Source organism: Dromaius novaehollandiae, chromosome 9 (assembly GCF_036370855.1).
Source record: "Dromaius novaehollandiae isolate bDroNov1 chromosome 9, bDroNov1.hap1, whole genome shotgun sequence".
NCBI classification, from domain to species: domain Eukaryota; kingdom Metazoa; phylum Chordata; class Aves; order Casuariiformes; family Dromaiidae; genus Dromaius; species Dromaius novaehollandiae.
Genome location: NC_088106.1, coordinates 21,861,262 through 21,888,758, shown reverse-complemented (window position 1 = coordinate 21,888,758; position 27,497 = coordinate 21,861,262). Strand labels below are relative to the sequence as shown.

Sequence of the window (27,497 nt, the reverse complement as noted above, 5' to 3'; positions counted from 1 at the left end):
CTTTGTTGCAGCCTTGAGCCTGGAAGCAAAAGACTTTTGTGAATCTGGCTCCCATGTAGAATTAGATGAACCTGACAGCGTATTTATATAAATAAACCCCTGCTCCTTGGCTGACTTCTGACACTTCAGATTTCTTCTGGGGTACTGTTTATGGCTGTTGTCTAAACCTGTGGGCTACTCATGCTTGGGTGGGCAGGGCTACTGGCAAGAACCAAGAAATTCCAAGTCTCAGACTTAGTTGGAGGGGCTTTATCAGCATAAACATGGCAAACCATAACAGAGTACAGCATTTATCCCTGTCAGCCCTGTTAAAAAATAATAATGTGTTAGGCTGGTCGAGTAAGTGGGCTGCTCACAGGCAATCAGTACAGCAGATGACTCATTTCTTACACTTGGTCTTAGTTACAGCTGTACTCCCAAGTCTCAGACCTGTTCAAGAAAGACCTAAATCTGTATTAAAAGGAGCAGAGGAGGGAAGTGTTTCATTCTCAGATCAGCCAGTGGTTTGCCAACTGCTATTTTCTTTTGGAGAGAGATAATATTCTGTTTGAAAAAGAAAAAAAGAAAAAAAAATAAAGAGCATCATTATTATTATTTGGTTTATTTGTTATATGTTACTAATGTGAAACAAGATTTATTTTTTTGTTTGGGCTCCAAAGGAGAAAGGTCATTTGTTTTGCCTGAAGGCTCAAGCTTTAGTCATCAGCGAAGTTATTCTCCTGGTTCCAGCTTTTTCCCTTCCAAGATGTGTGTCCTGCTTTTTAAACTCTCTCTCAAACTGCATAGATATAGTTCACTTAGAGTTCATGCCCTGACCCACACCTGAAGTTGTATGAGATTGTATTTTAAAAAACAAAGCCTTGAGGATTTGAGCAGCTTTAGTCTCCTGGAAGAGATGAGGAGTACATAGGATCTCTGAACCCTGTTCCTACAACTGGATAGGTTTTGCCTTTTCACACTACTGGGTTAGAAAAAAAGTATTGTCAGTATTTTCCTGCTCATGAGGAATCTCAGCTACTAAAAAGCCTCTAAGTAGCTGCAAATCAGCAATTATCTGAAATTACTTGGATGGGATTCTGCTTGGTCTATAAATGCTGGACCAGGTAGGACAGGTCAGCAACCTGGGGCTGACAGTACTCACACAGCCAGATCATCTCTGCTGAAAAAACCTGCTAGTTTTCCTAAGGTACCTTTGAGGAAACTTAAGGTATTCAACCTTTGGGGAGAGTGTCCACCAAACAAAATCCCTTTTGCCATTATTAGGCCATAAACCTCTCCTTTATATGACACAAAAATGGGATCACATACAAAAATGGCAGAGCATCCATGTATTTTTGCCCCAATCTCATTTGTATTGGTGTAGCGTAGGTGATTTTAGAAATCATTTATTTTAAAACCTAAAACTTCGCTGTGCAGCTGGATGATGGTCAGGCTTTGTTCCTGAGTTTTCTTTCCCTGCGTGAATGCTATATTTCAATGCGACGCTTGAATTTAGAGCTCTGCTGTGTTGTTACCTTGAGCAGAACTAAAGAGCTTTCTTCATGGCTCCTTTGTAATGCCTTTGCAGTTTCAGGCTCAGTTAGAAATTGCTTTTCAACTTTTGTAATCCTTACTCAAATTTTATGTGAGGAAAGAGGGTCTTGAAATGAAGATACAGGCTTTGATGAACACTGGGTTATATTCTAGTTCTCACATTGACTTCTAAGGTGACCAAAGACCTACATTTTAGTCACTAGATATTTCAGTGCTTGATCAGCATGGAAAATTGTCACGTTGAAGTAGGTCTTTAATTCTGTTTCTGAAATGGTTTTACAAATGTCGATCAGCATTTTTAAGAAAGAGTACCTGAAGATGAAACTTGAAATCTGTATATGTAGGTATGTGAATAGCGGTCCGATCTGAAAAATAGCTGAGCACTTGCAACTTAACTTGAAGAAGCTACTCCAGAGACAAAATCCTAGAAATAATTGCTGCCTCATATAGAAGCATATTTGTGGATGATATACATGATGTTGAAGACTGACAGGCCCTACTATTCCTCTTTTGATCTTAGGAGGAAAAAACATGGTTTTCATACTTGTACACAAACCCCTTGCTGTAGCAGTCCCAATTCTGACTAAAGCCTGGGGCTGTGCAGAAGCATGATACTTTGTGTGTGCTGTAGACTCAGATTATGTCACTGTAGGGCTCCACGAAACAAGTCTAAACCTACCTGTCAGAGGTGGGAGGATGCTGCTGTTCTGTTTGGCAGAAGCTCAGATTCTATGAACAGAAAATATTGCAGTTGCCACTAGGACTGGTTGTTGCCCAAACCTTTCTTTTCTTGTCTAATCCATGGGCACTAACAGGATTATAGTACAATACTATGTTTGCCCCAGAAGTAGACATCAAGTCTTTGTATGTAATCTGTGAAGCACCTTTGGATGCTTCAGAATGAAAAATGTTAAATAATACATTAATGATGTGTATTTATAGTAAGAGCCTACATTAAAAGAGGCTTTTTTAAACTCCTTTTTTGCTATTTGTGATGAGGGTCGCCATAAAAAAAGAAACGGAGTATCTTAGAGGGTCAGATAATAGCCATGATGCAGATTAAGACTCTCATCAATGAAGCCCCAAGAGAAGAAAAGTAAAATCTTATTTCTCCCAAAGCCTGGAGGTATTTATGCTCCTGTTTTTTTTTTTCTTAAATGAGTACATGAAAAGAAGCTCTGAGTCAAAAGCCTATCCAGACCTACATTTTAGGAAGCAGTACAGAAACTGGCTCTGGTAAGCAAAGACTTTGGTCTCCATTGTTGTCCCTTAGCTCTGTCAGCTTGTCCAGATGTGAGAGAGTTGGTGGTCATGGTGGTGGATCGTGCACAACCCAGTCAGTTGTGTCAGGATACCTGGCTCAGTCATGGAGTGTCTTCTCCCATGTTATAACTACTACCATGGAGATGTTTTCCTATATTTTTGAGGGCAGCTGAGGTCATGAAATGGGAAGACTGTGCTATAAATAGGCTTGAACCCTCTACTTTCCAACCTCTGACAGACCTTGACTCTCTATCCAGATCCATGGAGCCAAGTGTGGTGCAGTGTCCTGCTCTGTGAGAAGCTGAGTAACCCCCTGTGAAAGGCAGGGGATGTGTACTATCCCCCTGTGAAAGCTGACTTTCACGTCTAGTAGGAAGGGCTTTTGGAGGACCAGTATATGCTGTTTCCTTTTCCTGAGTGAGAATTGCTCACTTCAGGCATTAATTATTTAAGGTGATACTGCTACACCATTTAGGAAGAATCTGGTGGCCCAACTGGCTCCAAGAATAGCTTCCCTTCATTATTTTTTCATATGAACATTTGAGTTGTCTTCATCATGTGGGGATGTTCTTGCTAAAACTATATACATCACCCCTGCTGAAAGTAGATGAAGCATTAAACATCATATCCCACTGTTTTACCTGAATGTCTAGGATTTGGCAGAGAGCAGACAGTCCTGTCTCTCAAGGCCATATCGTCACTATCTATCTGTATCTCCAGAGATGTAGATACAGTATTGTGAGATTTTGATGTTGTTATTGTAAAAAAGTGGACTGCAAGTTGCCTAATGCACTGCATCGGTTGCCTGCTCGATGTATGTAAACCATCCTGACAGATGTCAGGAGAGGCTGCAGCAGACTCCCACCATGACACGGAGGGATACCACAGAGCAACATTTCTTGTTTCTGGGAACATTTCCTTGATGTCATTGCAACAGTGCTCCTATCAATCAAAAAAGCAAACCTGTGCAGTTGCATGTCTTACCTGTCCTTGCTTAATTTGAAATGTGGCTGAGAGAAAGGCTGCTGGTGTAAGGAAAAAAAAAATGAAACTGCTTGGGGAAATTGTTCTTAAACCTGCTGGTTGCTGCATCCTGACTATCCCAGAAAGAATACGTGGGGGAAGTATCTCTTTTTCAGTGTGTGTGTTTTTTTTATATCAGGCTGCAGTCTGAGAACAATTAGCTGCACTCTTTCCTCTGGATAGTTGTTCTGCTTATTCATTATTATTACTTTTCTTTATTGTGCTGATGGCTCAGCTGGAGCCCAGCCTGAGAGAAATACAAGCAAATATATAGTAGTAGAGGACTGTTGGCTCAAAGTGTTTGTAGTCTCAGTGTGATGTGGAAAACAGCAGGTGGCTATGATGAGCTGAGCACAAGGTAGCAGTGATACAGCAGTGACTAGTGTAAAAAGCATTAGTCATAGCAGAGCAGTTCCCAAGCCATTTTGTGCGGTTTGTAAGAAGAGAGGCTGCAAAGTTTTCATTTCCCCTAGTAGTCTGTGGGCTTTTCATGCAAAAAAATCAGTTGGTGGACTCGAGGGCGGGAATATATTGGCTGAAATAACATGAAGATCTTTACTGCCTTTGTCCTTCCCCCCCAATGCCAAGCATTGGGGCCTAAACCTAAACTGATGGATGAAAACTTTGGGAATGTTACAGTAATGCCTGCATGGAAGTTTTTCTCAAATGCATCAGCTTGCAGCACCCTTTCTCTGCACCCCAGGGAGAAGGGTCTCCGCAGTCGCTTCTGTCTCCCACTAAGCTGGCCGGGTACTGCCAGGTGGCTCAGCAGGGCGGGAGGCCATAGAAGAACATGGGAGATGCCAAAATGTGGCTCCTCAGGATGTGCTGAACTTGTTGGGGAAGGCGTTTCTCCCTCTCCCCATCCCACCTGCCCTGCTCCAGCCGTGATCCCCCCCCACACACACACTTCTTCTGGCTCCTTTGGCGCTTACTGGACCCATGCAGGAACCAATTTAACTATTCAGCAAAAAGCCTGAATAGTTTTATATGGAGCTAAATTAAATCAGCTGCTGAGGCTAGCGCCTAGCAGACCCCAGGAAGAGGTTGGACCATGCGGCTGAGAGCATGAAGAGCAGGAAGAAGTGAGGAGAAGAGGGAGGGTCTTTTGTCTTTCAGCTGTGACCAAATGCTTGACTGGATCAGCTGCCAGTGAAACCACCAGCACTGTCTGATCAGGGAGGGTGATCCAGGACAGAGCCTTGGTTCTTGGTGAGTCTGGTGATGATGCAAAGCCATACATCCATGTTCTGGGCTTTGCAAAGACAACCAACACTACACATCATCATAAATCAAGTTCAAATGTCTAGAATCACTTAAAATTATATGGACAAATTAAAAATGGAAGGTATCTTTCTCGAGGTGTTTGCAGTGTTTGCTTATAAGCTATCAAGTGTTGCTTGGTTACAGTTCCACATGCCTTTAGAACAGAAATCACAGGTACATTTTAAAAGAGGAGAAAAAAATTACGTATGTAATATCTGATGTCTCATAATGTACATGAAGTTCACTTGTTTTGCTGTCATGGTCAAATAATCAGGCTAGCTGCTTTGTCTGCCCAAAACTACAGGCCTGGATGAGCTGCATTTAGATGATGCACATTGATTAATTTTGTACTATCCAAGTACAGGTGTGCTGAAAAAGATGTACTGATTTAGGGAAGTGCCTATCCTGCTCCTGGGTTAGATGGGTATCTGAAAATTTTTTGCATAGGATTTCTCGTCTTGTGTGAAGCTGTGAAATGTGGAGCTTTGCTAAAATTATATGCAAACAAAGGTCACACATCCAATTAATATTTTTAATCATCATCATCACTGTGGTTGTTTTTGATGTGGATTGCTTGAACTGTCTCTGATGTGATGAAATTTGCTCCCTGATTTGCTTTCCCTTCCCATGATCTGAGACATCAGTCTTTATCTAAGCAGCAGTCTTCATGGCGTCAGTGGGAATTTTGCCTGGTTTAGAGTATCTTTGTGGAAGCTCTTCAACCCATTTTTCAATGATACAGCATACCAGGACTGTGTTTGCATTCTGACACACCTTCCCTATCCACACACGTGACTGTTGTCTTTTAGAGACACTACTTTCTGAAGTGTGTTTCTCCAAGTTTTCAGTATGTTTCTATAGACAGAAACAAACAGCCAGAAAAAAAAGAAAAAACAAAAGCATTGGGTTTTTCCTTTATTTCCAAATGTGTTTTAAGTGATAATCCTGTTATATTCTACCTATAGAAGCTAATAGCTGTAAATCTAGAGCCAGGATAGAACCAGAGGGATTTGTGTGGCTACTGTATTGTTTTATAAAGTAGTAAGAATTGTAATGGCAGAATAAGGATTTTGGTCATATAGGAAGTCTCCAGTGCATTTGGCACTGGAAGATGGTGGTCTTCCTTGAGGACTTTCAGTTACCAAATAAATCAGTACACACGGCAGCAAAAGAGCAAAGTGAAACCTAATCTTTACCTGCTTGTTCAAACAGTTGGAAGCCCAAGGCACAGCTGATGAGTTTCAGTAGTGCGGTCACGTCCTGTAGGGCGAAGTGCAGACAATGTGTGTTTATTTGATGGCTGAACCATATTTTACCCTTAAAAGTTTAGAATGATTCATGAGGTCTGAGAAGGCTTTTCCAACTCTTCTAAATTTCAGCATGGCTAAAGCAGTACCTGAAATGCATGTGAACCCTGGACTAAAACAATCTTCCTTGTTCCATGCCCCTTCTTGCTGAAGTCAAATTCATTATTTTTCCTGTTGTTCCCAGAACTGGGAATGGGGACTGTCTCAGCAGAGAGAAATTGTAAGAAAGCATTCAGGGACTGTGAATGACAAAGTGCTTCCCAATAAGAAGCAACTGCTGTGCTCAGCACAGGACTGCTGGGTTGCACCAGTCAGGGGACTGCTCAAGAGTGCACAGCAGCAGGAGACTGTGTGTAGAGAGGAACATATGACTAGAGAATGTGCTGCCTGCTCAGTGTTCAGAGCCCAGGATCCCTTTCTAGATCCTGCTTTCCAGAAAGGGATGGATCAGGGAGCTCAAAACCCCATCGCTCTTGTTTGAGCGCATTATGCTGCCTTTCATCTTGCTGGCCACCTGAGCCTTGCCTTTCCTTGTGCCTGGTAGACAAGCTTCAACAAGAAGGACGGGCAATGTTCGCTCATGTCTTCCCCACCTCCCTTCTTCCTAGCCTTGCCTCTATGCTGTTGGTCAAGAGAGTCTTCTTTGAGATGGTGATGGCCAGTGTGACTTCTCTGGTGCTCTGGTGAACCTGACTTTCCCACCTCATTGGGGAATCAGTCTAGTCATTAAGCTGCTGTATGAGAGCTGGAGCCTGGCAGATGACAACCAGGTGGGCTGTGAAAATTTTATTTTATGGAAGCACGTTTTGTGGGTGTTTGTTGGGTCAGTTCTTAGCCAGTTGACAGGATGAGGATCTTTTGAGATCTCTGTATACTTCCAGATACTGATGTAGCTTACTTATGTTGGGGTCATTATGAATGTGTACAAATCAGAACTGTACGGGCTATGCTAACTTTCAAGTTAAGCAAGGGATATTAAATGAGTTTAAGTATCTTCAAGGTGAGGCAGCTATTCAACAAGGGCAAGGACTTCAGATCCCCGTTTTGGAATTAGGTCATTAAAATCCACTGAGGCCCTATTTTAGGAATCTAAGCCCTTTCATGGATCTACAGGAAGATAATAAATCTATCCAGGTGTCCATCCAATCCTGTGTTCCTCACTGAGAGTTTAACAAGAAGGGGATACTGATGATGGGAACATTTGCCCGCTTGTGAATGGACTTGATCCATTTGTTGCAGGACACTCAGCACTCATGGGGTTATAATGACTGCATGTCATTAACTACCTGTTCTGGGAAGGGTTTGAATAAAAGGCTTTCTAAACTAATGCCTACTTCTAGAGCTTTTCTGTAACTGTATGAAGGTATTTTTTAGAAAACAATGTGCATTTCTGTTGTGTTTGCTTAAGAGTTATATTCCTAGATTTTTCCCCAACAACAATAAACTGTAGAATAGTTAAAGAAAAATGTCAGAAAATAAGGATATGTTTTACTGATCAGTAAAATCTTTTTGAACTTATAAGCTGTTTTTAAACAGGTACAGAATATTTTGCCCTTCTATGAAATTTATAGTAATCAAGTGCAATTGCTGTCCTAAATTTCCAAACTTGAAAATTGAACATGGAATCTGATTCCTGGTAGCACAGTTTTGTTCAGTGTGAGATAGGAAGTTACTGAAGTTATAAAATAGTCTAAAGCTTGCAGTGTTTACTGAAATACATAAAATTACTCCAGGAAAATGGGATTACTGTCATAAAAAGAACTTGAAAAGCTATTAAAATCACCATAGATCAGAGCTTACCTTCTAAACTAAGTCACAATTCTGATAGCATTTTATCTGTAATGCTGGCACCTCTCTAAGGAAAAAAAATAACTCTGTAATAATATCTTCCTTATAGAGGTTTTCAGAGGGTAGAAATGACCTGAATCTGCTCTATCTGAGCTTTAAATCCATCTTTATGGAGAAAAAACTGTTGAAGAATTGTTGTTCTTTTCTGAAGTGGCTAAAACATAAAGATGTAGACTAACTTTATAATGTTTTTCTTTTGCTAAAACACATAAAATACTGGGTTTTCTGTCCTCTAATATATCTGATAGACTGAGGACATTCCTTCCACAGAGGCAGCAAATGAAGGAGGTGAAAATGAGGCTGAATCAGCACCTTCCACCTCTTAGATTGCTCAAAGCTATACAAGAAGGTGACAAGAGTGATTGGGGTGGGGGAAATCAATGTTAATTTAAACAGTGTTTGACATAAAGTTAGGAAGATATCACTATGCCTTTCTGTGTTGGAAAAACAGACTGGTGAAATGGGGAACTTTAGCAAAACACTATAAAAACCAAACAGGGAAGAAATTGTCAGGTTGAAGCAATAAAATTGGGGATATGGAAGACAAATCACTTCATAACAATGTTCAGTTGTGTTAGGTTTACAAGAAAATATATTATTTCTTGGGGTTTTTTGAATACTTGGAGTTGTTTTCTACTGAACGCATATGCCTGTTCACCGAGTACTCACAATCCAAAATGCTGGATAGTTACATAAAATCTTAGGGCAGATTAAAAAAAAAATTACATGTCTGAGCTGAAATAAGTATTTGTCATAGTCCCTAGAAATATGGAGAATGTGAGTAATGCAAAAAGCATATTTTGTACCATTTTGTGTAAAAGAAAATACGGATTTTCGGTATGCATATTTCCAAGTGTAACCAGATGATCAGCTTCAGTTCAGAAGAGCTGCATTGCTCCTCACCTGCTCTCCGACAGTGTTCATTGTTTTCCTGTCTGCTCTCCGTGTGACATCTGTGTCCCTGTGTTTGGAGTAAGATGAATAAGGCCTGCTTAAGTCAAGGATGGCTGTAGTGCCGGTCCAGAAAGGAGCTGCACAATCACATGGTGGTGGCTACAGCCTTGACGTGGAGCGCAGGACCTTCTAGCAGAGGCTAAGAGCGACCCTACCTGTCTCATAAATCCATGCCCGCACGGGACAGACTTGCAGCCTCCCGCAGCTGAGCGTTGCCGCACGAGCGGGAGCTGGCGGTGCCTCTGAAGTGTGTGACTGTGTTGACCTCTAGTGGTTCTAGCTGACAGAGGGCCAGACCTCTGCAGGTGGGTTAAGCAGGAGTGGGTCTGCTGAAGCTGTGAGAGCTCCATCAGTTGACATCTCCTGTACAGCTAACCTACCGGGGGCACAGCATGGCTGCAGTCTTGATGAATTTATGCGTTACTTCCTGTAGGGTAGTCCCTGGAAGGAAATGAACATTTTTCATTTAAACTATTTCTGTCTTGTTGGGGCTTTTCTCCAAAAAGTATTTGCTTTCCATAGCAAAGGTTGCAGCTGTTTGCCCTAGGGTAGCACAGTAGAAGGGCTATAATTCAAGTCTTCATGTTCTCTTTTCCCACCGTGAGCTGGCCTTCATGATCTCCCGTGATAACCTTCAGCCATTCAACTTTTGTGTTGCACCGTCTTCTTCCTCCAAGAGCATCTTGAGTAAAGGCCTGCTCAGGATGCCTTCTTTACAGAGGAGAGTGGGAGCAGAAACTGCCTGAGCTAAGCTCTCATGAAGCATTGCATCAGAAACAGGAATTTAAAGATCTGGGAGTTTATGTACTTTGGGTGTGGGGTTTTCTTTTGGTCAAGGGATTGAAATTTTTATTAGGATGGAGAAAAATTTCTTACTCTCTCACATGATTCTATGAAACAGAGCTGTTTATGGAGCATTTTCTCTTTTCATAAGAAGCAAGTACCATTTACTGGTATTGCTGACAGTTCAGGCAAACTGAAGGGATTTTTCATCAGCCTGGAAATAACAATTCTTCTACATGGTGGAACCACCCAGGCAGCCCTCACCGTGGCATCGCTAGGCTGGAGCTGCAGGTGGCCCTGTTTGTGAAAGTCGCTGTCAGAAGGAGGCAACATTTGTCCCAAATTTATCTCATAACTTAGCTGTAACTGAATCCAGCACTGAAACCTCAATCTGGAAACTGTGAAAAATGGGCTGTCTCTCACATCTCTAACAAAAAATGGGCATAAATAATTGATAATAGATCAAATTTGCTGAAATATACAAAGGATACCATCTGTCTTCCTGCCAGTTATGATACAGAATAACCAAAAGGTTTTTAGTGGAGACAGATGACAACATTTAACAGCAGCTGCCTGATGCACGTTGTTCTTACAGTTGCCTGTAATTTGAAAATTGTGCTGGGGGCTAAAGGAGATAGTTTGGCAATTGGAAAATGAATACCGAGGGGAAAAAAATACAGCTCTCTGAAATGGAAGCAAATGGATTAATGGAAATGGAATAATGCAAATGGAAAATATGTCTAGCACATGTCACGATAGCACTGAGAAAGCTTCACAGCTTGCTCTCCAGCTGCGACCTTGCCAGTGCTCCCGTAGCGTTTAGCAGGGACTTCAAGGCAGCTGTGCTCTAGTGCCTGTATAAGCAGAAGCGATTTGCAGAGAAACTGCAGGCATCACTGCTGTTCTGCAGAGGAGGTAGCTCTTAGCTGGCTTCCAGGCTCTTGAGGCTACAAAATACCTGAGCGAGAGACAGTATGCCCAACAGCTTGTTTTTTTACAAATACATCAGTTAGTTTAAATAAAAGATTACCTCTTCTCGCACACCAGTCTTCTTAAGAAGAAAGGAGTGAGGTGTGAAAAACTATGGCCCTCTCTCAGATACAGGTGTACATGTGATGCCAATTAATGTCAATGAAGTGATGAGGTTATTTCCTCCCTTTGTCAGTCTTTTCCTGTAATGAAACACGAGCTATTTAATAACATGCTCTGCACATTTAGTTTAGACGCTCGTGATCTTTAGAGGATAGGAATCAGATATTGGTTTAATTGGGTCTCATTTGTAAATTAGTAACATTGATTTAGCTTCTCTGATCTTAGTCTCACTTTTTTAACATAGATTTTTGGGTAAATAGCTGCCAGTTCAGGGATTTTGTTTCTGGTGGTTAGCATCACAGCAGCTTTTTCTGCTTCCAGGTTATGTCTCCTGTTTCATGCATCAGCTCAGTGGGTGGAATCCTGACTCTTCTTAAATCAATGGCAAAACTCTCTCTGACGTTCACTGGTGAGGATTTCAGTGTTTGTCTTTAACAGCTGTCATAACACATTTTATGATGCATTTGACCCTCTCTGCTCCTCCCATTAGAGCTTTGAATTAGAAGAATCGAGTATGTCCAGTAATCAACAAGCAGATTTCTCAAAGAGCTTGAAAGTCTCTAAGGTTAAGAATAGATAAAAGAGCGATTGGAAATTCATCCAGCCAAAAAGCCCTTCTTAGGGATGGGGCAAGTTTTGGTTTAGAAGACGCTTGTGACCTGCATTTTTCCATCGTCAATGGTATAATGCTATTATTGCCTTATGTTGTAAACAGTTTTGCTCTTGTGTTTATATTTAAAAAGAAGAAAGTGTGATTTTTATTGCTAAATCTCTTTCTGTGGTCTGACTTTGGCAGACTGCCTTACTACTATGCAATCTGTGTTGAAACTAGAAACCTTGAATAATATAACACAGTTATTAACTTCTTCTTCCAATGCTCTTGTTGCTTCTTTAAAAGGTGTGCAGTCAAATGAAAACAACAAATGTTAATTCAAAGCCACAGTTGCTGTTTTCAAGAGGAAGATAAAAGACAGCTTTAGAGAAACCTGTATTTTCTGTTTCTTATTGACAAAGTCACAGTTATGGAAAGCTTTGTGAAACTTGTGCTGAATTTAATCTTGCTTCTGAAACTATTTTCCTAGGACATTGAAATATGTAAATCCAAGAAACTGAGGAGGAGGAGGGAATGGAACAGGTCAAATAACAGGCATTTATTGTTGAAGGTATATTGTTTGAGATGTGCTGATGAAAGAAATAGTGTAGAGAAATGTCAAGTAATTTGTAAATCGAAAGTGTACACGTACTGCTACGACCTTTTATTTTTCCATGAGTATGCTTCATGCCTAACAGTGCTAATCACAGATTTTACTAGGAGGAAGCCATATCAATCCCTTTTTAAAAAGTAACACAATTGTTGACCCTCTATGCAATATTGTCATATACTTGAAGCTTTCTTTGTGAATACTTTTTATGCTGAAGATAATTATTTCCTAGAGTAGATCCTAATCATTTTAGTCTTTCTGGCTCTGGGATGTTTTACAAGTTCCCTGTTTTCAGAGAAAGGTTGACAATGTCATCTGGACTGAAGTCTCCTGATTTTGTGGAAGTAATCCCTGCATAAGGTAGGGCTGTGCTCCTTTCTAATGTCACCGTTCAGAGTATGCAAATAATTTACAGTATGAGGTAAAAGGTTTCTATTATATTAACTCTCTATTTTTAAATAACAATCTTAGCAACCCAAACACTGGCTATTACTGTGTTTTGTGTTTAACAGTCTTGTGTAGTATTGCATTTAAGTAGAGTTGAACTTCCCTAGTCTGTGAAAATCATTTGTATTTACTCGGAATGTCACAAAGCCATCTACTGCTCTTGAACTTCACCAAGCACTGGTCTCCATTGGCCTCAGCTTGACTTATAAGTGGTTTTGCTTCCAGGTTTTCTTAATTATTCCTTAGCCATCTCCTATCCTGGGCTGCTAAATAATGGAAAGAGTTGGGTCAAATATGATTGTTTGACTATCAAAACCCCTTTCTGCCAATTCCTTGCCTGGCCTGTTATGCTACATTACACTGTGAATCATTTTCTTTGTTTCTGCTCCTCACACTCATTTCCTAATTTTGTGGGCAAAAAAGAAGTCACAGTTTCTGAAGCTGGTGCAATATGCGTCAAAGGCAATATTCCCACTGACTTAAGTGAGAACAGCCAGATGTCTAAATGTCTGCATGACTGAGGTGAGAATCCGGAGGCTGAATCCCTTTCCTTGGAGGGGAAGCATTTAGGGAGGAATCCACAAGCAGATTAATTAAATAGCAAATCTCCCTTCGAGAGGCTGTTGGTGTTTAAAGATTCGGTTCTGTTGACAGTAACAGAAGGCCCTATTTTTTTGCTTCCTTGTTGAACAAAGAAGTTTCAAATGTAATTCGTTCTTTTGCCAGGTAAAGTTCAATTGTAATGAGATTTTGTTAATGCAGATGTTGTGTGTATTTTCTATATCTGTGCCCTTGAAATGTGGTTGTTATAGCAACAGGCTTAACTATTAAACAGGTTTTAGTTTTATATCTGCTTCATAACATATAATGTAATTAGGTATTTGCAGCAACTCTAAGCATCATGTTAGCTAGTAGATGACACAAATATCACTTACCTTCCAAAGTAAATTAACTACAAGGTACTATCTCTAAAATGTATGTTATTAATCTGTCTAATTTCTTTCTGCCTGAAAGAATGTTAAAAAAAATAATAATAATGTAAATATCCAGTGTTAAAATGTGCAAAAATGGTTAGATTTCAAAGAGCTCACAATACTGGTAATTTTGGAAAACGGATCCCAGCTGAAGCCTTTTAACATTTGAAAGTCTTATCCAAGCTGCGCATCTGTAGTTCACAACTCACTGCCCGCGCTGGCCGTCGCGGCGATCGCATTGCCGCAGGCCTGTGGGGACGGCTGTGCTCCCAGCCCAGGGCAAAGCCAGATGAACGGCTGATGAAATGAGCACTCCTGAGGTGCATTGTGGATCCATTTTCCCCTCAAAATTCGCTTGAAATTAAGCTCCTCTCTGCTGTGTGAGGTTTTCAACTCAAGATCAACCTACTTAAAGAATTACGGAGTTTTTGGTTTCTGACGGTGGGAACGATCTCTGAAATCAGTTTTCCCTCTCAACCCCGGGAAGGGGAAGGCGGGGGAGCGAAGGGAGAAGCCTGTGTTTTGTACCTGCACCAACGGGTGTTCCCGAGACGGGAGCGACCTGGCTCTGGAGAGCCCGCGGCCCTGGGGAGAGGAGGTTAGGCACCGGCAGCCTCGGGGCACCTTCCTCGTTGAGAAAGGGCGAACCACGCTGCCCGCGCTGGGGCCCCAGGGAGGGCTTCTCCCAGGCGCGGGAGCACCATGTGCCCTTCCAGTGCGTTTTCTATCATCCTTTGAGAACCCTGCGAAAGCAAAATCCTGTTTAATGTGAAATAACACATCACTGAGCTTGTTCAGCAGTTTGTGCAGCAGCTTCACATGTCGTGGCGCTTTTTGAGCTGGCTTTGTTGCTGCTCCTTCTTATAACCGAAGCTTTTAACTTCCTCGGGCGGATGTTATTGCAGCAACCTGACACTCAGCCTTGTGACCGAGGCTTTGTCTTGGTGCTCGGATCTGAAGTCTGGTGCGTACAATGAGAGAGGCCCCTAAGAGCCCTGAGAAAAGCAGGGGGGGATATAGTTTTTTAAAAAGAAGCCTGAGGTCTAAACCTTAGAGTGTGCATTTGCGCCATCCAGTCAACATGCTTAAAAAAAGCAGTTCTGCACTGAAATCAGATAATTGTCGCTCCAAAAAATCAGCAAGTCTTTTTGCCATTTGTGCATTTTAAACATCTTTTTTGCCTATGCCATTGTCGTAACTGATTATATATGACTGGTCTGAAATTTGCATATTTAGGCGCAGACTAAATTTTTCTTTCTAGAACATATGGTCCAGAACTTTATCAGAAATTGATAGTCTTGTTATTAGGTGGCATTGATCTGCAAGAAAAATAATGCTATTGATGAATTTTAATTAATTCTTTTTAGTAAGTGAACTTCTCTCCAGCAAACTTTCTCAGTATAGTAATAAAGGATACAGTAATCTAAAGCCTGCAGGACTCTGTTCTTGTGGCACAGTGCCTGCAAAACATTTCAATAATACGGTTCCAGAATTAGCAAATTACAGGATTGGGATAGCTGTAACTCGTTTATTGCCATACGCATAATCCAGATCTCTCAAGGGTTAAATCACTAAATCTGCGGTCCAGCATTTGTTGGTATGAGGCAACAAGATCTCCTGAAACTATTCATCTGGTTTGAGAAAAAATGAATTTAGGGTGAAAGAAATGACATTTTTTCCTCTTTCCATTTTACTTGTATTAAAAACAGATGGGAAATCTCAGTCATGCTTTTAACAATTAGCTGCAAATCGGTGCCGTGAGTTTGTAAATACTACCCTGTCGGTTTAAACGCGGTCGTGAGAAGCGCTCCGATGGTACACCTGCACAGCATGACAGTTCGCTTTGAAGGGTGTAGTTCGCAACTCGACCTCCAAACTCTGAAACTTCTGGTTTCAGAAACTCGTTCAATCTGTTTCTGCACGTGTCTGTGCTTCTCGCTCAGCACACGCGATCTCCCTGCGGCTCGTCCCGCAGAAGGGTGGGGGATTGGGTGTTTCTTTCTCGGGGCGTTAGTGGGCCGGTCGGAAGGAGGCCCGTGGCAGAGGCGCTGGCTCCGGCACAAGGACACGCAGCCGCGCCGCGTCTTGCTGGAGACGGCATCGAGCATCTGCTCCAGATGCAGGTCTGGTCTGTCCCCCGGCTGCCCGACGCAGCGGAGAAACACCTTCCCCCAGGTGCGACAGGTTTCATGCAAGTTCTGGGGATTTATTTAGCTGCTGTGGAGACTAAAATCAATTGCTGCTTCAGAGAGCAAAATACTGCCCTTTGCTGTTGCCCGTTACCCTACGCCAGGTGTTTGGCTGGAAATAACAGTCCACAATTGCTAACTTGGCCACAAGAGGGAGCGCGTAAATCCCACGAATGCAAGAAGGACGTGTTGAAATAGACTAATATAAATATTCTGAATTAGATTATTAGAAAACAGCCGATTGTTTCTTAATTTGAATTAACTTTTCTTGTGCTTTCATATAGAAGTTTCCTGAAGCTTTTAGTAGATAGCTTTGAGTGCCAGACAAGTTGAGGCAGCCAGACTGAGGCCTCATTTGTGACAGTTGTACATTCGTGAAGTAAAATTTAACCAAATTCTGCTCTTAGCTTTAAAAAAAAAAAAAAAAAAAAAAAAAAAAAAAAAAAAGTACAAACTCCTGGAAATGACTGAAAGCTCAGGAATGGCCAATAACTGTCCACGGTCTTAATTCAGCATACAAATGTAAACTAGGTGCTTACTCTCTCTAGAATTTCCCTATATATATGTGGGGGTATATATGTATATGTACATGTACACATATGCATGCTCATTTATATGCATGAGCTAAGCTTATGCAGACAAGTACAACCTTTCTTAAGTGTGTCTGTTTAATGCTGACCAGTGGTCTTTGGAAAAGCCATGTGGGCTTTTGTGGAGATATTTGCATTCCTTTAAAATTAGCACGAAGCTCTAGAGGAAAGACAAAACTCTCATTAACTTCGAAAGGTCACAGTCTTTATTTGTCCTCAGTAACACATTGTGGAACAGCTGGCTCAAGATCACATGAGAAGAGGGCTGTTTCCAACAAAATCAGCCATTAATTAATGGGCAATAGAGACATTTTTTCCCCAGATCAGCAGGTCTTTCAGAGCTGCCCACAGCAAGATGCGGTACCTTCCTCAGAAGCACATGACTGTGATAAACGTCGCAAGCCAGGACACAGCACTAATGCAGTGCGCATCCCACGTTTCATCACTCAAAGGACCTTCAGGCTAACAGACTTTCCATAAATCATATCCAAAAATTTAATCACAGCTTAAGAAATTGAGAAAAACAGTCGCAAATCTTTCTGAATAGCAGAGGGAGACTGTGCAACTAGTATGCCGAAGGGAATCATTTCTGGTAATTAATCAGCAGTTTAAAACTGTTATTTATTCTAGTATCTTTTGGTTTTTTTCCCCCTTCCTCTGTTTAATGTGCTGGTGATGTAAGTTAGCTGAATATGTTTTTCAATGTGATCTAAATTTCATGGGGAATCTTGGAAAGGAAAAATGTCTTGAAGCAAAAAAGTACGATAGTCCTCAACTTTTTGTATATGCATGCAAGACGGCAGCAATTTTAAAGACTTTATTCTTTCAGCTTAAGTCTCTAAAAGGACAAATGAGCTTCACCCTGAGATTATTCTGATCCTACAAGCCTGATTTATTTCCCTCCCTGGCATTCCCTGTTTGCTCCTTGAAATATAGCTGAGGAGCTGATTTGCTTACATGCAATTCCCAGCATGACGGTGTTACTCAAATGTCCTTCTGTAAAGAAGGAACCATCTTGGTGTTTTAAGTCTACTGAACATTTAGGAAGATGCCTTAAAAGCCTTTAGTTCCTCTGACTGCAGCCTCCACAAAAGTCGGTAGACTCAGTGATGCACACTTTAGGGGTCTATTCCTCCATCTTCTGCCAAGGCAAAAAAAATCCTGTGTGTTTTAGTTGGATTTGGCTTTCTTTACACAGGAATTCCTCTCCCTAAGGCTCCACAGCTAGAAAAGCAGGGTTCACACACCCCTGCAGTGAAGGAAGAGGGTGCCATACTGAAGACATGGATTAGCTGCACCATGGTGCCGCAGATGTTCTGGCCCTCAGCCCATTTGCACATCCTCCTATGTCTATGTGGTAACTTCTAGTGTCTGGCAGCTGAGCTGCATCCCCTCAGTTCAGCAGGTTCCCATACAGTTTCCACCATCAGGTCCGATGACTGTACAGGAGGACGTGAGATTTTTCTTATACTGTGCAATCTGTAACTCCCATTTGCATGAACAGTCAAATGAGACTGGATGACACGGTGAAGAGCAACCAGGTTGCTGTCATTTCTTCTTCAGTCAGGACTGACTTCTGCTGATTAATGCTCAAGAAATTACATGAACCTTTTGCTAAGAAAATGCACTATATTGATGGAATTCTCAATCTTGCTCAAATGTCAGGCAATCTGCTTGCAGAAATTAGCGTTCTCATCTCTTGACTCCCCGACCTTAATAGCCAACATAAATATCGAACCAACCTTTTGAAGCTGAGATTACTCATTTAAATCCAATTGGGAAAGGTGGTGGTGGTAAGGGGAGAAATGTCAAGGAATTTAGGGGAGAGGAGTAAGTTATATTTGTCAGATACATTAAGCTTTTAAATATGGTCACTTCCCTGTCGATTACTAGCGTTTGGCTGCTTGTGGAGATCAGTTGTGTCGGCCTAGATGTTACAGGTTGTTAAGAGCTTTTATATTTCATTGCAAAATGTGCCGTTTGGATGGAACATCTTGTGCTCCTCTGTTTCTGGTTGCTAAGTACCCAGTCTTCAGAGCTGTACCTTGAGGTAGAAGTTTAATAATCCTGTTATGTTTACTCTCTTTCCTACAGAGTCGCAAGAAATATTTCTAGTAATAGGAAGGAAGGTAGGTATTTAAGGTCAAACTACACTTTAATCAGTCAAAGTTAGATAGAGGTATATTATTGGATGAGCTTTCCAAATGCTCTAAAGTGATACACATCCATTGAAATCAACTGATGTTGACCAATTAGGATGCTGGCCTAGTATTAAGATGACCCTGTGGGAAGTGCACTTTTGCTGACAAATACCATACTGGAAGGAAAGGAAATGACAAAGAAACTTTGATTTCAAATTCTAAATCACTGTCTTTCACAGACAAATAGATTACACCTCTGAAGCCATGAAGCTTAAGACCTGGGCAAATATGAACACTGTTATGTAGTAACAGTGCATAAATACTCATCTTTCTGGAAAAAAAGTCCTATCATTTGTATTGCAATGAACTATGCTTTTGGATCTGTGGAAAGCCCACAGACTAGCTACAATTTATGTTCTGCTTCCTCAAATAAAGAGCTTTTTAATCCTACATTGATAGGTATTTGGTGTATGAGAGCAAAAGTTATCTACTGGTTTGATTTCCCACTTTGGGGTTTATGGAGAACATCCATGTTATAGATGACTGTGACATGTAAGGGTCGTATTTGTTGGATAAAATCTTTGCCCTATTTAAGTCAATAGGTTAAGATACTGCCTTTGACACTCTTCATGTCTAGAAAATTAGAAGAAGTTTGCCTCTTACCTTGACCTTCATGCCTCGCTTTTGTGTTTCTAACGAGCATAGTCAAGAGTACCACATACAACACTGTGTTTGAATGCTGGTAAACTCAAACCTGGAGCTGGCCCAGGACATTCTGGTTTGAGCCCACTTCTCCTCATATTCTTGTACACCAAAAAGGTGCAGTGTGTTCCTCCCCTGTGCATTTGCAGGAACTGCTATTGCCAGTTGTCCAAATTAAAATGGAGTGAGTCAGCATTTTTTGGTTTGCTCCAAAATCTGTATGACAAAATAGCTTCCTAAAGCAAAAAGTAATTTGTTGTTTTGTTTCTCAAGACAAAACAAGAGAACAAAGGACCATCTCGCAACGCAGGATCTGCAGTGAGAGCCACAGATTGCCAGTAGGAGGAAAATGCAACGCTCCAAACAGAACAAGGCAACTGTGTTTCATGAGACGTTCGTTTAAACATGACCATCTTCAAGCAGAGTCCAAAAATGTGAGCTATTTACATTCCAGCACAGTACATTTCTTTTGTTTTCCTCCATATTTCTTTTTTCCTCACAGTCTTAGCTGAACGGTTTGGGATTTTTTTTCAGAAAGCCAGCAATGAATTCCCATCTCAGTTTGTTATTAAGCACCTCAAAACTATGTGGAGCTACGCAGGAGTGCTGTACTCTTTCACTTTCATTCAGCTGCCTCTACTACGTTGGGACTTCTTTCAAACTGCAGAATCATTTAAGATAATGATACATGGCCAGGTAATTTCAGAGAAAAGTTAATAATAATGTACGTCTGGCAGCAATGAAATTCTTAATTTCCTGGCTGGGTTCGTTCCAGTGTAGGCCTATGATTTTGCTATCCAAGCAGGGGGTTGTGGTAGGCATGCCCTGCACCATCAATGCTCCATGAGGGAGCTCAATATCTCTTATAATATCTCAATATCTCAATTTCTAAGACCCCCGTCCCAGGGAACGCTGTCAAAGCCCCTCGCAGGGCTTTCCCATGTCTCAGAGAAAAGGAAGTTTGTTGTCCCTTGGTGTCTTTTCTCTTGCCAAGCAAGTTCTTCACCTTGGGAAACATTTGTAAGAATTTATAACAGTTTGAACTGGTCCCACTTTGGGTGATTTGTCCAGATGTTTTATATCTCAGAATAGGTTGGGCACTTTCCTTACCTCTGATACTGTGTCTAAGCTTTCGTGGAGACAAGATAATAGCTTAGGTGATTTTTTCCTTTCCAGCGATCAAAACAGCTTTCCAGTCCCTTTTTTAAAGTGCTCTGTCAAAAGCACTTACAAACTCCTAAGCACAGGAAAGAGTTAAAAATAACTACTGTTGTTTCATTATTGATTTTTTCCCAGTGCCTTAAATTACATCTTCTAATCTTCTGAATCTCTTCTCATAAGCCCTTCCCACACATGTCCTTTACATTGAATTAAAAAGACTATCTACTACTTTACCATCATATCCCAACACCTTGTCAAATACTGGCTCATCTGCATTATGGCATCTTTAACTGTAGTTTGCAGCTGATCTTTTAGGCTTTCCAGCAGAATCAAAGACTGTTTCCTAGCTATCAAAATAAATTGTTTCCTGAAGGCCACCTTCTTTTCTTGCTGTGGATTCCATGCCACCACAGTGGGACTGATCCATTAATTAATTGCTTGCAGTTTGGGTTTATTTTCAAGGTGATCTGTGTTGTTTAACTTGTAGATGGAACTGACAACAGTGTGGATCTATGCTTTGCTTATTTTATGGGTCTGTACCCTCGCAGCTGGGACAAAGAACATGTATCAGTCTCAGGGAGCTCGTGATTGGTTATGCTATGCCCCATTTTTTCATTGCAGCTTATTCTCGGATCAAGGATTGACTTGCAGGTTAGTAACATGATGTCATGAGGAAAATGTGTGTCATGATGGAGAGAAGGGAGAGGTAAGCCATTTCAGCTGAATGGCTCATTTACATTCTCTATGTATACCTAACAGTTGTGCAAAAACCAGGCAAATCTACGATCTAATCCTCTCTTGAGAGATATTCACAGAATAAAGGTAGATGTGAGACTGCGAAGAAAAGGAACAATGACCTGGATCAATCCAAAAACATTTACCCCCTCTGAACAGCAGAAGTAAGAACAAAAGTGATAAACAAGGAAACCTAAATCCCGTATCAACAGCACAATATTAGAAGGGTGATTAAGATCACTGACCTAAGGGGATTTGTGCGTTTGCAATAGAGAATGTGGAGTACCTTCTAGGCTACCTAGAAAAATCTGCAGGTTTGACTGACATATACAGGCTCTGTGTTAGACATTGATGAAGCAAAGAACCACACAGTGATAGCCACTGATGTTGGGATCTATGCAGGTAACTGTCTCCAGAAGCGGTTAGGAAATGCATATGAGAAAGTTTCTGAAGCAGAAATAAGGTGTCTATTCCGGGCTTACGTCCCAAACTAACTAGAGGAATTACTCTCCCTAATAGCTGGGTGGTCAGAGTGTGTCCTTACAACGTCAGGGACTTAAGTTAGTTCTGCCAGGGCCTGTGAGAATCCCGCCATCTCCCTGAGGAATGGTCTAGTCACCTGGGCAGAGGGACCTCAAGGGGGGAAGGAGGTGAGTCCCCACCTCTCTGGCTCGAAATTGAATTGTGTATGTTTACATTAAGAGCAGCAGGGAAAAGCGAACATTGTCGTATTGTTTGAGAAAAATAGGTCAGCTAACTACTTTGTGCTGTGACCTGGGGTCTCTCCAACTACCTTCTGCCTGTGGTATTAGTGGTCTACACTGGATGTGTGTGTGCTGAAGCAGTCTCAAAGGTTATTTGGTTCCTGAATCTTAAGAAGAGAATTATTGACTAGTGATAATTCAGAAATTGGCCAGGACAAGACCAAGAGTTAGTAAAGCATCCTTGTGGCATGTTCATAGCGATCTTTTGACTTCTGAGGAGGCTGCTGAGAGCATCACTGTGCGCTCTTCCTCCTGTAAGCAAGGTCCATTGAACGCTACTGCAGGGTAACCTGGCAGAGACATGGGGAGGTACTCTTACCCCTCAGATGAGCTTTTCTTGTTGAGATGCTTCTCCCCTGCCCTCTAAATGCTGCTCACTGAGCTGCCAAATTGCACAGAGGCAATGGTTACTCAACAGCGAGGGGTTCTTACTTTGCCAAGATCTTAACGCAATAATTTTTAATTGTTTTTAATGATAATTAAATCCTGACTTGAGGTTTGCTGTGGCATCTATGGAAATCAGTGAGACAAATTCCTTTAACCGTAGTGGGTTTCAGATTAGGGCCTTTTTAAAAGAGCTGTCTTCCCTTATCGGTATGACATCTGTAGTTCCCACAGGTCCAAAGGCTGCCAATTCCATTCTTGTGCTGGCTTCAACACTTCCCACCTCCAGCCTAAAACACGTTCAGGCCTGAGACTGTTGACAAGATGTCCATGCATCATGCTCTCATTCATACAGGCAGAAAAAATAATCTGTGATTTAACCAGTGCCTTCTTGTCCTGGCTGTGTAGGATGAAAAAAGGGAGGGAGAAACTATTGTCATTATTTCTTTAAGAATACCTGGAAGGTATACATCTCCTGTGCTGCTGAGAGCCATCCATGCGACTAATTATGTGACTGCACTACTCTTTTAGACTGCCCTGTATAATGTCGCTAGTAAATATCGTGATCGTCTTGGGATGAGTCACTGCAGCTTCTTTGCTTTTAAGCATAGAAAGGAGAATGCATGTAATAGCAGCAGCCAGGCTTCCTGGCACAAGCTGCCTGCTGAACTCTGCCTGTCCCTGACAGCCATGGTCCTTTTGATCATCCCACCACAGCCCCTACATTACCTCCAACCCCCATCCGCTACTGCTCTCACGTTCCCACCACAAATCTCATCTGTGCCACCCCACCCCACCTCATCCTCCCAGATGCTCCTTGCTCCCCGTCATGACCTGGGTACCGATCTCTAGGTACTGCCTGGGTTGGTGCCTGCTGGTGCCAAGGTGGGACGCGAGAGCCTTGCCTCACACTGGAGCAACAGCTGCATGGTCATGGGTGTCTGGCAGGCTGCTCTGCTCTGTTTTGGACAGTAGTCAATGCCCAGTGGATAACAGGGCAGCACCCACCGTGTCTGATTGCTACTAGGCATGAAATTAAGCAGCAGCATCAAAAGGTCTCTGCTTTGGAGCTGAGTGAGTCTGTATTTGGGTTTTGACTTTCAATTAAAAAACATGTTGTGCGTGGCTCACTTAGCCCCCAAGCCCCCATGTTTTTCCAAAATTCTACCCGATACCTGCACAAACTTTTGCTGTTAATCAACCTTTGCAAATTCCAGTGCTAATTATGACTCATCAGCTTCTTAGATCCCTTATGCAAATGTGCATATGCCATACCCTAATCAGCTCTATTTATAACTGAGTGTAGCTTCTTTGTACTTGAACGCTCAAATATGATAACCAAGTGCAATTAGTTAATCCATTAATTAGCCAAAGACTTTTTACCTCTGGAGTCACACTTTAGATTTGCTATTCAAAAGAGCAACTGCAAATCGTTTAGATTTGTAAAGAGGCTGGAGTAAAACTGTTCTGGTAATCTACCCGCAGGTTGCTTTCCAGTGTTTACTATACCGTTGACTGATGAATTGAGGCCAGTTGGCAAGCTTTTCTGAAAAGAGATGACAAACTGATAAAATTATATAAGCTTCCATTCCGTATTTCTGTTTCTTGCAGCTATTATTAGAGTGAAGGGTTTTATGGGTGCTAATTATGTCATTAAAATGTCAAGTATTTGCGTCTTCTCTAAGCAGAATGCTGGAGTCCACGCAAAGTCCCAAACATATCTTTGGATCCCAGCAACGCGTTGGTGGGTAGGTGTGATCTGCTTTGAACGCATGATTGCAAGTATATCTAAATTAAGGAGAGCAGATACTAGATAACGAAAAGAGGATTCAAGAAGCATGACATGCTCTCCCCTGCCTCCCCTGCATGGCCAGGCTGGAGTACGCGGTCTGTGCCAGGCCATGCAGCCTGGGGCAGCCCAGGGGAAAGGGGACGTGCCCTGAGAGCCGGGGCGTGTGCTGGGATGGAGAGGTTAGAGGTCTCTTGTTGTGCCACAGGGTGTGAATGCAAGCCAAAGCAAGAGCTGGAATGGAGAGACCAGTTTCTGTCTTTCCTCTATTCTGGATGAAATTATGTAGAAAAGCTTCTTGTTCTTTTTACTGCTTCTAAAATCTGGTGCAAAATAACATCCCAGTATCTTCTGAATGGCAGAACATGCTTCCAAATTCTCAAACTCTCTTAAGAAAGCCATGGCATTCTGTGTCTCTAGCCTAAATACTGTTAGGTCCTGAATTAGAGTCAACTGCCTTGCAGTCCTCTACTCTTCAGTCTGATCTAAGTTTTATTGTTGAGAATTAAAGAAAAAAGAATTCTCCAGAGCTGACAATGAAGTTGGTCATGAAATGATACCAGTTAGATACTTTGTGTGGGACTATGAGGTATTTCCACTATTTTGGTAGCCTTAGGGCTGAGCCCATGATTTCCAGCCCTGTTTCTGACACAGATACCTCCTTCAGTTCCTGCTTTTTCTGTTCCTTATGCAGATCTCCTGTTCTTACTGTATTTGCAGATGGTACCCCTTATTTGTGTAGATGGAAACACATGTGAATAAATGCCACGTATCAGTGTAAGGAGACTATTCAGAAAGAAGTCATCACCTTGACAAGCCAGAAAGATGGTTTGAATTGAGAGGACAGACCTAGATGAATGTGAGCTTCATCTTTTAGAACAGGGAGAAGTATATGCAAGATCTCAGGAGCAAAGAGCTGGGTCAGAAAGGTAAGACATCATTTAGTGACTACTGGGAGGCTGCACTGCTCAGCGAGGGAGCCAGGAAGGGCAAGTCAACGACAGCATCTGTCCCTTGGAGGTGTTCTTGTGTTCTTATGTTACGATGATACACAAGCTCAGTACCTTGCAAGTATGAAGCAGGTGATGAAAAATAATCACTTGCTCTATTGGACATTTTCATGCAATGGTTGCACGTACTGAATGACTTGCCCTCTGCTTCCACCTCAGCCTGAAAGCAAGTGGCAAGTCTGGAGAGGCAGGGGAGCAAGTGCACAGCCTTTTGCTGTGCAGAGGTGATAACCAGGCTGTACCGCCAGCTCTCTGCCATGCCAGCAGCCAGCTTCCCCTCCCAAACCTGGCTTTGTTCTATATCTATCCTGCTTTTTGATCTTGCTGCACTTACTGCTGCTGCAGTGGCAAGCATTGTCTTGCGTCCCAGATGGTGAAGAATGCACTTGCCGTGAGGGAAACACCTGGCAAGAACAGCATTTTTAAATTCTGCAGCGTTAAAACTTGTTGAGCTGCTACCCAGGAAGGTGCAAAGGGACCTTGCTCTGAAGGGTGAAAAATAGGTGCAAGGGCTGCCTGGTGAGAAAGAAATATCATTGTTCATTGACGCTGGTGGATGAGTCATTTTTCCTCAGTCTGCTTCAACACCGATCACTGTCACACTCCCCAGAATGGCTTTCAGATGACATCACTCACCACTGAAGTCAAAACACACTCAATCTGGCCATAAAATGTGATGGCTTTGGTCAAGCAGCAGCACTGGGGAGCGTGGCAGCCACTGGGCCCGATCCCAGCATCCTTCTGCACATGGATGCCCAGCACAGTCTTGCTGCCCTCTGCCTGAAGCAAGTGCATTGATACCCTGGTGAATCATGGCCCGCTTTCCTCAGAAAGAGTGGAAACACTTTTCTGATACCTTCTAACACAAAATCATGGTCTAATTCAAACTATTACTGAGGTTTCTAGAATTTGCTGGGAAAGTTTAACAAAAAAATGCCTGAAATGCAGAGGAAAATCTATTTATGATGCATAAACACATCGATGCCAGTTCCAAGCAGCAATCTAGATCTTTCTCTTTTCCTGAGAGAGGCTGTCTACGTGGAGCTGCAAACTGTTACTAAGAGACCACGCGCCAGCTACTGAGCTCCCCTTCAGCCAGAGCTGCTCTCCCGCTTCAGCAGTGCAGTTGCCATGGCTTTGTCCCAGCGTAAGTGAGATCAGAAACTGGCTCCCTGCCACTGTGTATGGTTTTTGCGAGAACTAAACTGAATTATGCTTGTCATTGTTTGCTTGTTTTTCTCCCTTACAGGAGTAACAATAGCACTGCTGACCAAATCCTCACCTTGAGAAATATGTGATGTTGACCTTTCCTTTAAAAGGGAAAACTAAAGGAACTAAAACATGAGAACTAAAAATCTGGACCCTGTGGCTCTGGTTGTGCTTTCAGCACATTCATCTTCAGTAGCCTGGTTAATAACTTTTGTTATCACTTGGCTAAGCAGAGGCGCGGGAGGCAGGGGATCTGAGACCAACCCTCCGGCTCTGCTACGGAGATTCTGTGCCGATCTGCCTAAACGATCGGATCTCTTGATGCCACTATCCCCTTTCCAAAAAACAGAAGTAATTGTATGTTGTATCTGCATTTTGGTTCTTTAGATGGCTTGGATTTAGATGGGTCTGGAGCGTGGCTCTGAAACTCTGCTAGGAGTATCTCTCCGATTTTTGAATTGATAAGTGAAGGAGTGGAGGCAGTTGATGGCAGCGTTTGGGTGCAGTAGCAGGGAGCCAGACTTGATGCACAAAGTGGTTTCTACTATTCCTTTGTTGATGGGAAAACTTTTTGGAAGAGAGATTTTCCTCTACTTCATCATGTGTGGCACGTATCTGGTAAATGTGGCTACATTATGTACACAACATTCAGAACTTGTGCAATATGGCACAAGTAATTGGGCTGTTTGACCAAAATCTACTCCTTTTAAAATGTTACAAACTTTTTTTGGGGAAAAAAAAATCGGCTACATTCATAATCTGTTGTGCTGCTAGCATTCGCTATGTAAGGAGGCATCTTCCTGTAAAAGAGTTATTTTTTATTTTCATTATCCTTTTATGGAGGCTTAAATTATCTTGAGTTATTCAATAAAACCCACAAAATTGCTTTTTATGCAATTACTGAGAGAGTGTTCCATTATGTGACAGTTGCACAACCACATAATATCCCTTTCATCTATAACTTTCTGTTACTTTTGCCCACTAAGTGTCTGAGAACGTACGGTGAGATTAAAATATTCCAGTGGACTCATTTTGGGCCTGGGTGCTGCTGATGCCTGGGGAAAAATTCAGCAGATTTCCATGTGGTCCAAAGAGGCTTATTTGTTAGGATAAATAACATGGATGTGACAC

General features: G+C 42.0%; 1 long non-coding RNA gene across 1 annotated transcript in view; it reads left to right on the top strand.

The window, feature by feature from the left end:
• Positions 1–25,070, top strand: part of LOC112988872 (uncharacterized) — a 79,197-nt gene extending 54,127 nt beyond the window's left edge. Inside the window, exons 3-4 of the long non-coding RNA XR_003260647.2 lie at positions 19,588–19,748; positions 24,868–25,070. This is a non-coding gene — a long non-coding RNA (uncharacterized LOC112988872). The remainder of the gene's footprint in view (positions 1–19,587; positions 19,749–24,867) is intronic.
• Positions 25,071–27,497: the final 2,427 nt, after the last annotated feature.